General features: G+C 41.6%; 1 protein-coding gene across 1 annotated transcript in view; it reads left to right on the plus strand.

Moving 5' to 3' along the window:
- The window catches only part of MAML3 (mastermind like transcriptional coactivator 3), a 439,643-nt gene that overhangs the window by 287,181 nt on the left and 138,595 nt on the right, over positions 1–13,867 (plus strand). The gene's annotated exons all lie outside the window — the stretch shown is intronic.

A 13,867-nucleotide genomic window follows, 5' to 3' on the forward strand; every position in this document is an offset into this window, starting at 1 on the left:
GACACCTCCCCCCCCCGCACTGGAGACCATGGCTTTGCTCTCTGCTGTCGCCACCAAACCAGAATCAGCATTGAGTGGATCATCTGCAGCCTGGGGTCATCCGTGAAACACAGAACATTGAGAAATGCTGTGTGTGCTACTCTGCCATTTAACATCAATGATTCTATAGACCTAGAAGGGCCCTCAGAGCCCATCAACAGATGACCGTCCCTGGGGCACAGTGGACATCAGAATCAACATAGGACGTGGAGGAAAATGTTCTGGAACATCGGCAAAAGGATTTGGTGTGTAGTCCATATTTTGCCATTAATCTGAACCTTGTGAATTTGGGCAAGCCACTATACCTCTCCGGCCCTCAGTTTTCTTGCTGGGAACTGAACAAGCTGAATTCGTAGCAAAAATAGCTGACATTTTTAGAACACTTACTATTTACCAGGCACTGAGGTGGACGCTTTATGGACAACGGAGTTAATTCTCAAACAACCCATGAGATTATTTTCCTCCATTTTTAAGTGAGGACGTGGAAGGGATAAGGAACTTACCCGAGGTCTTACAGCTGGTAACAGGCAGAGATGGTATATGAACCACATCCAGCTCCCTTAACCTTGAGGGGTACTGAAGTTTCTTCCCCCTTTCACATCCTCCAATTTTCTGACTAGGGTGTCTAAAGACCTTAGCAAGGGAGTTAACACTGAGGGGTTTATCACCAGCTTCACTGCTCTCCTCGGCACAGAGGTGATCAGAGATCATTTGCCTCCTGAAGAGCCTTTTGTGTTCCTGTCACCCAGTCTTTAAAACCCTACCCCCTGGGGACCTCCAGGCCGTCCCCACAATGCCCAAAGCATCCTTCCAGCTTTGCTCCCTCATCACACTCAGCAAATACACCTGCAGGCCCCCACCTGCTCCTCTATTCACTCTGTTTTTTCAAGAATGTAAAGACTGTGTATTCTGGATCTGGAATATATGGGCATCCTTGGCAAGGTTAGTTGGTTTATTCTTTACCATTTTCAAAGGGGGAACATACTGTTGTTATAAAGAAAGAAGCAATTTTTTTGATGGTACCATTTGAAATTGATGAAACTAAGTGGATTAGAAGCCTGTCCTTCGTCTGTGTGCATAGGTAGAAGCAGAAATGAGAGGGCGCACAGTGCCCTGGATGCATAGGTGCTGGCTGAGTGCAGGGCTGTAATGGAATTGCTTCGTGCTTCTGGTCAGTTTTTTGTCCTAGTCTTTTGGTGCCGTCAATTCTTCATCTGTAACACAAGAAGACAGTGATAATGTGTGTACTGTGCGTTCCCACTTACAGGTTATTTTCACATATGTTACTTCTCTTAATTCTGACCTGCAAGGACAAGTATTTTATAAATAAGGAAACTGAGGCCCATAGAGGGTTCAAGACTTGGCCAAGATCATCCAACTCATAAAGAGCAGAGCCAGGAGGCAAACCTCATGTGCTCTTTCTACTTCACAATAGCCAAGTCTGTACGAAAGGCAGAGACAATTAACCAGAATGCTTCTCATGCACTTTGGCAAAGGTGAAGTTCCGGGAATGGATCACTACCAGTCCAGAACCGGGAAGAGTGCCGTTCAACTAAAGATACATAGCCTCTGAATCTTCGTGAACACTGGGAATAAAATTAAGCTATTGATGATAGGTTTCACACATCTTAGATCCAGGATGGTTTCTATATCTTTTATGGTTTACTCTGTGACTATGACATGGGCACAGGTTTATTTGCAGAGAAGTTAAAAAAAAGCTTGAAACTTCCCCGTAAAACTAATTATGCCTTACAAAGTTTTCATCAAGCTTTGTTCAATAACACAGGGATGATATACTTGATTAAATGATCTTTAGAAGTATACAGCAAGTGTCCCAAAATGTGCTTTCAATAATTCCAAAGCTTGTACCTCCTTTGAGCCTGATTCCCATAGGTGGTGAATCTATGAATCTCTTACTTCGTATAGTTAGTATAGCCTGTGATGTAGCTGGTGGAACCAGGGTGAAGATTACTATGTTGCCAGCCCGGCTCAAAATTCAAGTCCTGAGGTCATCAGGCTCTTAGAACTCTTTTCTTTGTTAGGGAGAGACCAGGTACAGACTTAGAAGGGTGGCTTTCACTTCTCTCCTTCCTATTAGTGACCCCTCAGCTATTCACTCAAGAAGTCGTAAGGTCAGTTTCACACAGGAGCGGCCCTTCACCCTCCTTGCATGATCAGCTGTTCACAAGTAGCCATTGTTTTAACGTGAGAAAGCCGAGTTGATCAGTCTACAAACATGACCATGCTTTCCTATTTTCCTTTGCACTCTCAGGAGAAGTCCTGAAGCCACATACTCAAAATCCACTTTCTGCATAAGGGCCTGGGCCGGTCTGCCCACCCAACTTAGTTCAGTTATTCTTTCTATCAGCCCCATATTGCCCAGAATGAACATGGGCCCTCTGTATGGAAAAAGGGAATAATGAACTATTTATATATAGGCTGTCCGCAGTTGAGAAGAGAAAAAGCCTGAAGGTATTCTATGTTCTAAAACAATTTGGTCGCCCTTTCATTGCTCTTTCTCTTCCATATTTCATTTCTCCCCAAGCTCCAGCATTTACAGCCTTGGGCACTGGCAATCTAAATCGGTTTTTCAGAGTGAAAGGAAGTTGTCTTTCTTCTGAGGAGTCTCAGAAAGCCCTGGAGAAGAAGAAAGGGGTCCATATTAAGTCTGTGAAACGAAACATGCCGGCCAATAGCAGACCTAGACCATACATAAACAGCACCCCAAAAAGTTGGATTGCCATAACTGTGATGCTCTGTATCTGAGAAGAGGTTGGCCTTCAGTTTCTGGTTCTGGTTAGCTATCAGAACACCACTGGGTAGTCTGCAAGGTTATAGAGCCATTGGTACCTTCAGAAAGAAGGCACCTAAGAGTACGGTATCTGAAAGGAGAATGTAATTAGAGAAAGTTCTGGAACTTAAGTCATTCAGAGAGTGAATGTTAAAAATCCAAAGAAATTTCATCTAAAACTACCATAATATGCCACTTTTCTGGCCAGAGGCTCTCAAAAGATGAGTAATCTTCTAGGGTCGACCATTGTCTACATTTTGGTAGAATGCTCTCTCTTTACTTCCTTCCATCTTGCAAATAGTCCTGTCTGTCTTAACATGTACAGCAAGAGCTTTATTCCCAACAGTCCTTTTGGAAGCAAAGAAAATGTATGTGGTTGAGGTTTGCACCAAAGCTAGATGTTGACAACACAACCTAGATTATCTTGTGGGCTCATGGAAAACCCTGGGCCATTCCATCTAATTTTTCATCCAAACCAGGACACTTTTGAGAGTGAAAAGGGGCACTCACCAAATGGGTCACCAGGACAATGCTGTAAGCCAGAGAGGTCCTGAGCAAATCAGGAAATACCATCATGGTAATTTTGCATGGTCAGGTTAATTGGAAGAGGAGAGAGGGCTAAGACAGTAATAACGGCTTGAAATTATCTTTTAGGATTTTTGTCTTGCCATTGTTTAAATGTTTTCTTTTACATAGAATCATATAGAAGCTTAGATTTCATAAAATACTACTCGCTCTTGTTTCTTTTGTTCTGATACAAGCTACAGGTCAACTAGCTACAAATACACAGGGTCTAGAAAGAAAACAAAAACGAAAAAAAACAGTGATTCTGAATAAATTAGATTTTAGTCAAGTGAGAATTTTAAGCAAACTGAAAAGATATGGTCTACAAAACCAGGAGTTCTGTTCCCCTGTAAACCTCATAGAAGTCATGGCACACGAGGTTTTTTATACAGTGAAAATGTCCATGTGTAATTTTGTTTCTGGTAAGCATCCTGAACCGTGTTTTCCTATGAGATGGTTTCCTCTATAACTTCTCTAAATAACAAATACTATTTAAAATATTAACAATTATAGAAAAATAACTTTTCAGAATTTTATGTAAAATTTCAAAGAAACGAACTGAACCACAAATGGACTGTAAAGGGATATTTTGATAGGATGGGACAAACATGACACGTTAAAAGCTGAGCGGTTAAGTGACAGTGGATCTCATTTGGGTTGGTAACTAGCCTGTACTTGATGATTTTGTTGCCATCAAGCTCAGTATTGTTAGGACGCAAGTGATTTTCAGACTCAAAATTTTAAACTGTTCTTTCCAGTGACGCTGGTTTTGCCTTCACCGTTTCCCATCCCTGCTGGTTCTCCTTATTCTTCTGGTTAAAATCCTTGTTTAACCTCTTAACTGGGGGGAGCTGGACACAGGTATACAGTTTAACCCACCTATCAACAGTGAGGTCAGACCTTGTCTTTTTTTTTCCGCATGTTTCTTGTAGGCGCAGGATCTGGGCCCTCCTTTCAATGTATTTGCTCTAATTCTTTTCTACAGGAAGTTTCTAGGGACCAATCAGAGCCAAGCGGTTGATACAGTTTTCCTTTTAACCAGTTAGTCACTGGTCTGAGAGCTAATGGAATCCTATTACAGAATGACAAGCCTGAGTATTTGCTCGCATACACAGAGCAGGTCAAGCGTGTCTGGTTTTGTCGTCTCCGATTCCTGTGTTTGTTCATTATTTTTCCCTTTTCCTGTGATCAGGATAGTCATCTATGCTATCAAATGGGTGTCCGTTTGGAAAAAGATGGTATGCATGTACAGTGCAAGAAACAATGAGATTTAATGCTGTTTAAATATGTATGTGAGGAAGATTTCCAGAAAAGGAAAACAGTAAAAAGGGAGCAGAGATATTGCTGAACAGGAAGAAGAGAGACATAAGAAAGAAACAGGGGTTCATCCTAGCAGATTGAAACCACGGGCATTTTTCAGTTCAGCTAATTTTTCTCAGTTGTTTGTAGTCTCAGCCACAAACAATGGCCACAGAATACATTTGATTTAATTTCATCTCAGAAAATGTGTCCCTCCAGATCGCTGTATCCTCTCTATTGAATTTCCTCTAAAAATTAACTTGCATTTTCTCTATTCTTAGAGGAAAATTAGGTCTTATTTCCCACTTATTTCATAGCTAAAACTTAGACAAAACTTACTCTCTTCTCTTCTTTTGTGTTTATTTTTGTAACCTATAAGTGCATATTTCTCCATGAAGAATTTTTTTCATTGGTCAAAATTTTATTATAATGTTGTTGTGTTTCTTAGCATGGGATTTTTAAGTTATCTTTTGTCTTATTACAAAAATAATTTGTGTTTATTGTAGAAAATGTTTTCGAAAAATACAGACAAGCAGAAATAAGAAAATTTAAATCACTGAAAAATCACAATGACCCAAAATAACCACTATCAAAATTGCTGGTGTGTTGAGCGGATTTTTTGTTGTTGTCGTTTTGTTTTTTAATGATTAAAGGGCTATTTTTGAGGGAAGGATTCTACCCATTTCAACGCTGTATATTTGCAGACGTGTGTATCTCACACATTAATGCTGCTGCATCTATAGAATAATTTTCTTAATGACTGGAATATTTAACCAGAAAATATCTGACATATGCAGCTTCTGCTTAGCTTTAACGGTGCCCTGGTGAGAAGCAGCCGTCGACGTGTCATTTCTGTGCACACACACAGACATCCATCCATCATGAATATTTAACATTTAATCATTAGGTGCAGCAGCAGCGGCGGCAGCATATTTGTTGCAACTGATCAGCCACTAATGGTTTAAAAACTTAGAAACTGGGGGCTGCTTTTGTCAATTGAAGGAGATTATTCCAAGCCACTGAAGCTCCTTGTCAGAATGGAAAAGTGTATTAAAAGAGATGGGATTGCACACCCCAGGGTCGCTAACAATATATAATTCACTAAGCGCACATGCTTAAGAGAAAAATAGCTCAAACGGATTAGACTGGAGATCGCTAAAATAGTCTTCTGTCCAAATCAAACATACAAACAAACAAACAAACAAATATTCCCAATTCTTTTTCTTCCTGAGTCCCACGTAGACAGAAGTTTCTGCTTATGAGGCCCCTGGGCTTGGTAACATAGGTTTGGCACTTTGCTCATTCATTCCTCCAGATTAACTTTCCTTTTCAAGCGAGCCTTTCACAATAGAAGCAGCAGTGTATTCTGTTGTTACAATAATCAGGTGAAGTCTGTTTTCTTTCATTACCGGGGCTTGGTGATCAGCGACTAGGCATGATTGGAAAGTTTTTTTTGTTTCTGTTTTTTCTTTTTTTTGCGGTACGTGGGCCTCCCACTGTTGTGGCCTCTCCCGTTGAGGAGCACAGGCTACGGACGGGCAGGCTCAGCGGCCCCGCGGCATGTGGGATCTTCCCGGACTGGGGCACGAACCCCTGTCCCCTGCATCGGCAGGCGGACTCTCAACCACTCCGCCACCAGGGAAGCCCTGGAAAGTATTTTTGAAGATTCTATTTTCTGTGCTTAATTTGAACAGTTCACCAGTACTGTCCACTTCCTGGCGATAGCCACAGCACTTTTTTGCTTTTTAATCATTCCCAGCTCTTTAAATCAGATTTAGAAAGCTTCGTAGAGAGGCCCAGAAAAAGTGTTCTAGCTTACCAAACACTTCCTTATAACCTGAGCTGTCAGAAGTCCTTGAGAGAAAAAGACAGGATCAGGTATGCATGGAAACACATTTAAAACAAGCGTTCTGAAATTCCTTATGACTCTTGCAGGAACCACTTTAAAAATGTTTTTATGATTTGCTCCACAGATTGAATCAATGAGTGATCGTGTTCTTTCCACACTGCCCTCAGCTTCCCAACTTCCCACACTCACCCGGACTAACCGTGACCTGTGCTAACCCAGAAGAAAAGGGCAGTATGTGTGGTTTTTTAGTGTTCTAATTTTACACAACCTGAACAATGGAGAAAGGAGACTGAGAAAGAGAAGAGAGAGGGAAGTTCCATTTCCCTATGGCTGGCCTGCCTAGATTCAGAAAATACTAGGTGTGAACTGTGAAAAATCTTATTGAATGATGTGAGAAAAAGCAGATCCATCCAGTCTCATGAGACTGTTTTGGGCTCTCTCCGCACTGCCATTTTGCTCTCAAAGACCTGTTACATGGATCAGTAGCTTCACAGGGAAACCACACAGTTTTCCTCCAAAATATCAAAATGAATCACCTTGATTTTCTAAATTACAGGATATCCTGAGAAAGCCACGCAAAAGGTATTTTTAAGTATAGGGAAGAAGCAAAAATGTTTAAAATGGAGCTGTTTTAAGGACTGTGACTCTAGAGAAAAGCTCTGTCTGCCACCAAAAGTCATCAACGAATGACTCTTAAAGTACATCTTTGAATATAAAATAATACTTAAACTATTATTCACAGATCATTTATTTCTTAAAGTCTTCCCCTCATGGACAGAAATGCTTAGTTTGGTGAGAGAATCTGGCTAGTAAAATAAAAATAAGGTGCAGTGCTAGCTTGTTATCATCTATAGCTTAGCTATAGCTTATAATCTATAGCTTCCAGCAATCTGCAGGAAGGGAAATTAAGGCACAAAATAATCCAGGGAAGATTGCATAAAAATTCAGCCACACAGTTGGGGAGGAAGCATTCCAGCTCCTGATTTTTGTTTTTGAATTTTATTTTATTTATTTTTTTATACAGTTCTTATTAGTTATCCATTTTATACATATTAGTGTATATATGTCAATCCCAGTCTCCCAATTCAGCTGCTGATTTTTTTTTGGTCACTGTCAAGCTGTCACAAATAACTGCAAAAAGTCTGCTTGGGGCATTTCAGACTCTGAATTCTCTGTTTATAGGGATGTTAGGATTTCTTCCCACTCCTAAAGATATATTCTAGACTTAAGGGTTAAAGATCAACATTACCCTGATAAACCTTACTCTGACTCAAGATTTACTTAACCAACTGTAATTTTACTACTGCCCGGATTCAATCTGTTGAGCAAATAAAAATCACTTTCAAAATGACCTACCTATGTATTTATTCAGTTTGTATTTTAGAATGGTAATGTTGGGCATAGGAGATGGTGGTGTCAATGAAACTATTATATACCACTTACCATAGTTTTTTAGAAATGGGACTACAAAAGAGAAAATAAGAAATCACAGCATATGCGAAAATAAGAAATCACATCACAAATGCTTTCGTTCAGATAAGCATCTACTTCAAATCCAAAAACACTGAGTTAAGTAAAACTGTAGTCAAAGTGGTTTCCTGCTTTCTTTCGGTCTCAAGCCGGTCTAATTTGCTGATATCACTTACTCTGTGAGATCTTGGTGCAGTCATGAAGAGGATATAGACATGAACTGAAACTTTCTGACGTCTCTGTCTTCAGAAATGAACTTGCCATGCAGCAAAATGTGATTTCTTTGCTCTTATTTAGTTTTTCTAACTTCAGTTCCTACCTGGGTTTCTGCCAGTTTGACCTGATTCAGACACCTCGACCTTGGATAAAGACACTCACTCTTGGCAGGAGGGATAAATTGGGAGTTTGGGATTCACATATACACACTACTATATATAAAATACACACTACTATATATAAAAACAAGGACCTGCTGAATACTCAATATTTTGTAATAAACCTATAAGGGAAAAGAATCTGAAAAAGAACATACACACACGCACACACACACACACACACACATATGTATGTATAACTGAATCATTTTGCTGTACACCTGAAACTAACACAACATTGTAACTCAACTATACTTCAAAAAGAAGACACTCATTCTTAATTTATGTCTTTTCCCATTTCTGTGTTGGCGTACCCCTGTATGTATGTACTCTGTCTCATACAGCCGTATGTCCAATTCCTTCTCCCTTTCTCACCCTCCCCACTTCTCCCCTTCCATCTTCTTCTTTGTTTTTTATATTTTAATTTTATTGGAGTATAGTTGATTTACAATGTTGTCTTAGTTTCAGGTGCCCAGCAAAGTGATTCAGTTTTACATATACGTATATTCATTCTTTTTTAGATTCTTTTCTCATGTAGGTTATCACAGAATATTGAGTAGAGTTCCCTTTGCCATACAGTAGGTCCTTGCTGGTTATCTATCTTTTATATAGTAGTGTGTGTATGTTCATCCCAAGCTCCTGATTTATCCCCCTCCCCCACCATGTTTCCCCTTTGGTAACCGTAAGTTTGTTTTCAATATCTATAAGACTGTTTCTGTGTTATAAATAAGTTCCTTTGTATCTTGTTAAAGAAATTAGATTCCACATACGAGTGATATCATATGATATTTGTCTTTCTTTGACTTACTGCACTTGGTATGATAATATCTAGGTCCATCCATGTTGCTACAAATGGCATTTTTTCATTCTTTTTCATGGCTTAATAGTATTCCATTGTCTGTATGTACCACATCTTTATCCATTCCTCTGTCGGTGGACATTTAAGTTGCTTCCACGTCTTGGCTATTGTAAATAGTGCTGCTATGAACATTGGGGTGCATGTATCCTTTTGGATTATGGTTTTCTCCAGACATATGACCAGGAGTGGGATTGCTGGATGGATCATATGGTAGTTCTATTTTAAATTTTTTAAGGAACTTCCATACTGTTCTCCATAGTGGTTGTACCAATTTACATTCCCACCAACAGTGTAGGAGGGTTCCCTTTTCTCCACACCCTCTCCAGCATTTATCGTTTGTAGACTTTTTGATGACGGCCATTCTGACCGGTATGAGGTGATACCTCACTGTAGTTTTGTGGTTTTTAAAAATATTTATTTATTTATTTGGCTGAGTCGGGTCTTAGTTGAGGCACAAGGGACCTTGGTTGCGGCATGCGGGATCTTTTGGTGTGGCACACGGACTTCTCTCTAGTTGTGGGATGTGGGCTCTAGAGAGCACTGGCTCAGTAGTTGCGGCATGCAGGCTTAGTTGCCCTGCGGCATGTGGGATCTTAGTTCCCTGACCAGGGATCAAACCCACATCCCCTGCATTGGAAGGCAGATTCTTAACCACTGGACCACCAGGGAAGTCCCCTCATTGTAGTTTTGATTTGCATTTCTCTGATAATTAGTGATGTTGAGCATCTTTTCATGTGCTTTTTGGCCATCTGTATGTCTTCTTTGGACAAATGTCTGTCTAGATCTTCTGCCCAGTTTTTTGATTGGGTTATTTGTTTTTCTGATGTAGAGCTTCATCAGCTGTTTGTATATTTTGGAGATTAATTCCTTGTTGGTCGCTTCATTTGCAAATATTTCTCCTATTCTGTGGGTTATCTTTTCATTTTGTTGTTGGTTTCCTTTGCTGTACAGAAGTTTTAAGTTTAATTAGGTCCCATTTGTTTATTTTTCATTTTCATTATTCTAGAAGGTGGATCAAGAGATATTACTTCCATCTTCTTACTTCTTTGGTGTGTCCTCTCTGTTGGACATTGTGCCATTTCTGACACACACACACACACACACACACACACACACACACACACACACACACTCTCTCCTTGATGTCTGCCCTCAGAATTCAATTCTGGGAGCCATTAAGCTTTAGGGACTATTTGACTGAGAAGTCAACATCCATTATCTCTTCTAAAAAAAAAAGTCCCCTCCAAGAGAAAAACCTTGCAAAAACCACATTGACACTATAAAGAAGGAAAGGAGGGTGAATAGTATGGGCCAGATTCAGACTAAACCAGTGATAGGCTTTTTCCAGCCCTCTGGCCTCTGAGCAGTGGTTCTCTGCCTCTCTGCTCACCAAGTCCCCAGGCTCTCTGCTGCCTTGTCTTCTAGTCCGACTCCATGTCATTCCGCTACTGGTGGCCTGCACACTTGCGCAGTTTCCCCATAGCTCCTTTCTCTCACCCACACTGTCAATTCCAGCCCCTTAACAACGTGTGAGGCAAAGCAGTGGCTGGATGATGGGGAGGATACAGCCTATGGTTGAGAAATGGAGATTTCCCAAGGTACCAAGCAGAGGATTAAGAGCAGTACAAGCTGCTCTGACAGCCTAATTGTCATGACCAAGTTCAGATGTGTTGGCAGTGATTCTGAAGCCTGCTAGAAAAAGTATACAGTCTTCAGAGATTGAAGAGATTACCAATGGTCTACTCTTTGCCAAGGAGTATGCCCAGCTTGGTACCGTTACTCCCACATCAAATCTGTGCCTAATGAACAAGATAAAGACACTAGAATGCCACCAATGTTTAAACGGTGGCACCTAATTGATTTTAATCTTAGGTCAACAGTGTGACCAGAAGGATGTTTCAATTACTATCACCATATGGGACACCAAGTGTCTGATTAGTAGGGATGCCCCTGTTCTTCATTCTTTCAAGCGACCACTCATTAATCTGTAAGTTGCTGTCTCTGTCGATGAAATTGTGCCCCAGTGGACTCAAACAGTACGCACAGCTGCTTGAAGGTGCACGTTAGCTTATAGCCAGAGAGTGGCGAAGGTCTGGGAACAAGCCGGGTCCTTCGTAAGTGGTGCCTGCTAGAGCCAGCGGTGTAGCAGCTGCAGACTCCTGCTCTTACCCCACCTCACACATTAGTTGTGAATTTGATAAACGCCATCCTCAAGAGCAATTGATTTATTAATTAGCTGGTTCGGAATGTTCTTAGGACTCATTTGGGATATGGAGGCATTATAATTTAAAAATGTCAGTGCAGTGCAATAGAAGACGAAAATGGCACCTCCCAGGGGCCCTGTGGGCAGAAGTCTTTCCTTGGGTGGGTGGGGTTTTCGCCATGGCCATAATGCCGCCCATAGGAGGTCACCTCATCAGGCCTTTGAGTGAGGGCTCCAGAAATCAGGGGATGTTCCTTCCATGAACAGTCAGGACCAGGACTGGGATAGGACCAGACCAAGCAGGAGAGTTCTGGATCTTGAACTGAGGATAGTAGCCATTTCATTAGAAGACGCAAATGAATTAAGGTACTTTAGTTTAGGAGTAATTTCTAGAAAAACCCAAACTGTATGTAATTACCTATATCTATGAATAGGGAGTCTATAAATTTTTTTCCAACAAAAGACTTGATGAGCCGAGGAAGATCCAAAAATATGGGCTAGATTAAATTATCACAAATGTTAACGAACAGGTTTTTGTTTTTATTTTTGCTTTGTCTTTAAACATGGGTAATTAAGACCTGCCGGGAAGTTGGCATTTTAGTTCATACACTACTTCTGTGTACTTGGGACTGGGTAGTAAATCTAAAATTATGACATATCAAGTTATTATCTGGTGTGTTTTATTTTTAATTTAATTAATTAATTTATTTATTTATGGCTGTGTTGGGTCTTCGTTTCTGTGCGAGGGCTTTCTCTAGTTGCAGCGAGCAGGGGCCACTCTTCATCGCAGTGCGCGGGCCTCTCACTGTTGTGGCCTCTCTTGTTGCGGAGCATAGGCTCCAGACACGCAGGCTCAGTAGTTGTGGCTCATGGGCCCAGTTGCTCCGTGGCATGTGGGATCCTCCCAGACCAGGGCTCGAACCTGTGTCCCCTGCATTGGCAGGCAGATCCTCAACCACTGCGCCACCAGGGAAGCCCTCTGGTGTGTTTTTAAATGTGACCCACGTGATCCAGAAAGGTGATGTGTCTTAGTACCATACTCACCTTTGGGCAAAAGATAGGCATATTCCATCTGTTGAATGCTAATCTCTACAGTAGATTCAGGAGTTGGGTTGGGGAAACTAGGTAATTCCCAGAGCCCCATTATCAAATGGATACAGGTAGAGCTTCGGGGAAGAACAGAGGTCATGAGTTACAGTTTTAGTCCTACCTTTCCTTTAGAGGGAGAAGGAGTTGAAGAAAGCATCTGCAACTAACAAAAGGAGCCATGCTTGTTTTCCTTGTTTACTGTCTTAAAGCCTCGTTGATGGAACAGGGCCACAGACAGACAGAAAGCTTCCTAAAGGCCCCTGTGGCTTTCAAAAGTACTCGAATAACTCTAAAAGTCAGATCACCTGGCTTCTTGCGCGCGGGCTCAGAGCCAAAACGACCTTGAGCAGCTTGGAGGGGGATGAGAAGGGCTTTAAAGTCAGAAGGATCAAAGTGTGAATCAGCTAGGAGGGTGATTTTGAGCAGGTTGATGAATCTCCTTCAGCTTCAGTTTCCTCAGGGGTGTGTGTGTGTGTCTCTGTGTGAGTGTGTCTGGAAGTCCTACCTCCTAGGACGGTGGAAGTGATTCAACTAGAAAATGTATCTGAAAATGACTGATACCCAGTAGGTACTCAGAAAATGCAAGTTCTCTTCCTTTTTTTGGATGTGCAATGCAGTCACTGACCTCTTCTGTACTCTAGTTTCCTTGTACATGAAACGAGGGATAATAATTTCAGCATATGTGGATCTGCTTAAAACTCTTCTATTAAAGAGTAACTAACTACCACTCCCTCTTGCACGAACACCAGAATCACAACTAGCTGCTGGACAATCATTGACAGGAAGACACTGGAACTCACCAAAAAAGATACCCCACATCTAAAGACAAAGGAAAAGCCACAATGAGACGGTAGGAGGGGCACAATCACAGTAAAATCAAATCCCATAACTGGTGCGGGGGAGACTCACAGACTGGCGAACACTTATACCACAGAAGTCCACCCACTGGAGTGAAGGTTCTGAGCCCCACGTCAGGCTTCCCAACCTGGGGGTCCGGCAACGAGAGGAGGAATTGCTAGAGAATCAGACTTTGAAGCCTAGCAGGAATTGATTGCAGGACTTCCACAGGACTGGGGGAAACAGAGACTCCACTCTTAGAGGGCACATACAAAGTAGTGTGCGCATCGGGACCCGGGGGAAGGAGCAGTGACCCCAGGGGAAACTGAACCAGACCTACCTGCTACTGTTGGAAGGTCTCCCACAGAGGTGGGGGGTGGCTCTCTTTCACCGTGAGGACAAGGACACTGGCAGCAGAAGTTCTGGGAAGTACTCCTTGGCCTGAGCCCTCCCAGAGTCTATCATTAGCCCCACCAAAGAGCCCAGGTAGGCT

The sequence above is a fragment of the Lipotes vexillifer genome, unplaced genomic scaffold (genome assembly GCF_000442215.2).
Source record: "Lipotes vexillifer unplaced genomic scaffold, Lipotes_vexillifer_v1.1 scaffold219, whole genome shotgun sequence".
In the NCBI taxonomy this organism is placed as follows: domain Eukaryota; kingdom Metazoa; phylum Chordata; class Mammalia; order Artiodactyla; family Lipotidae; genus Lipotes; species Lipotes vexillifer.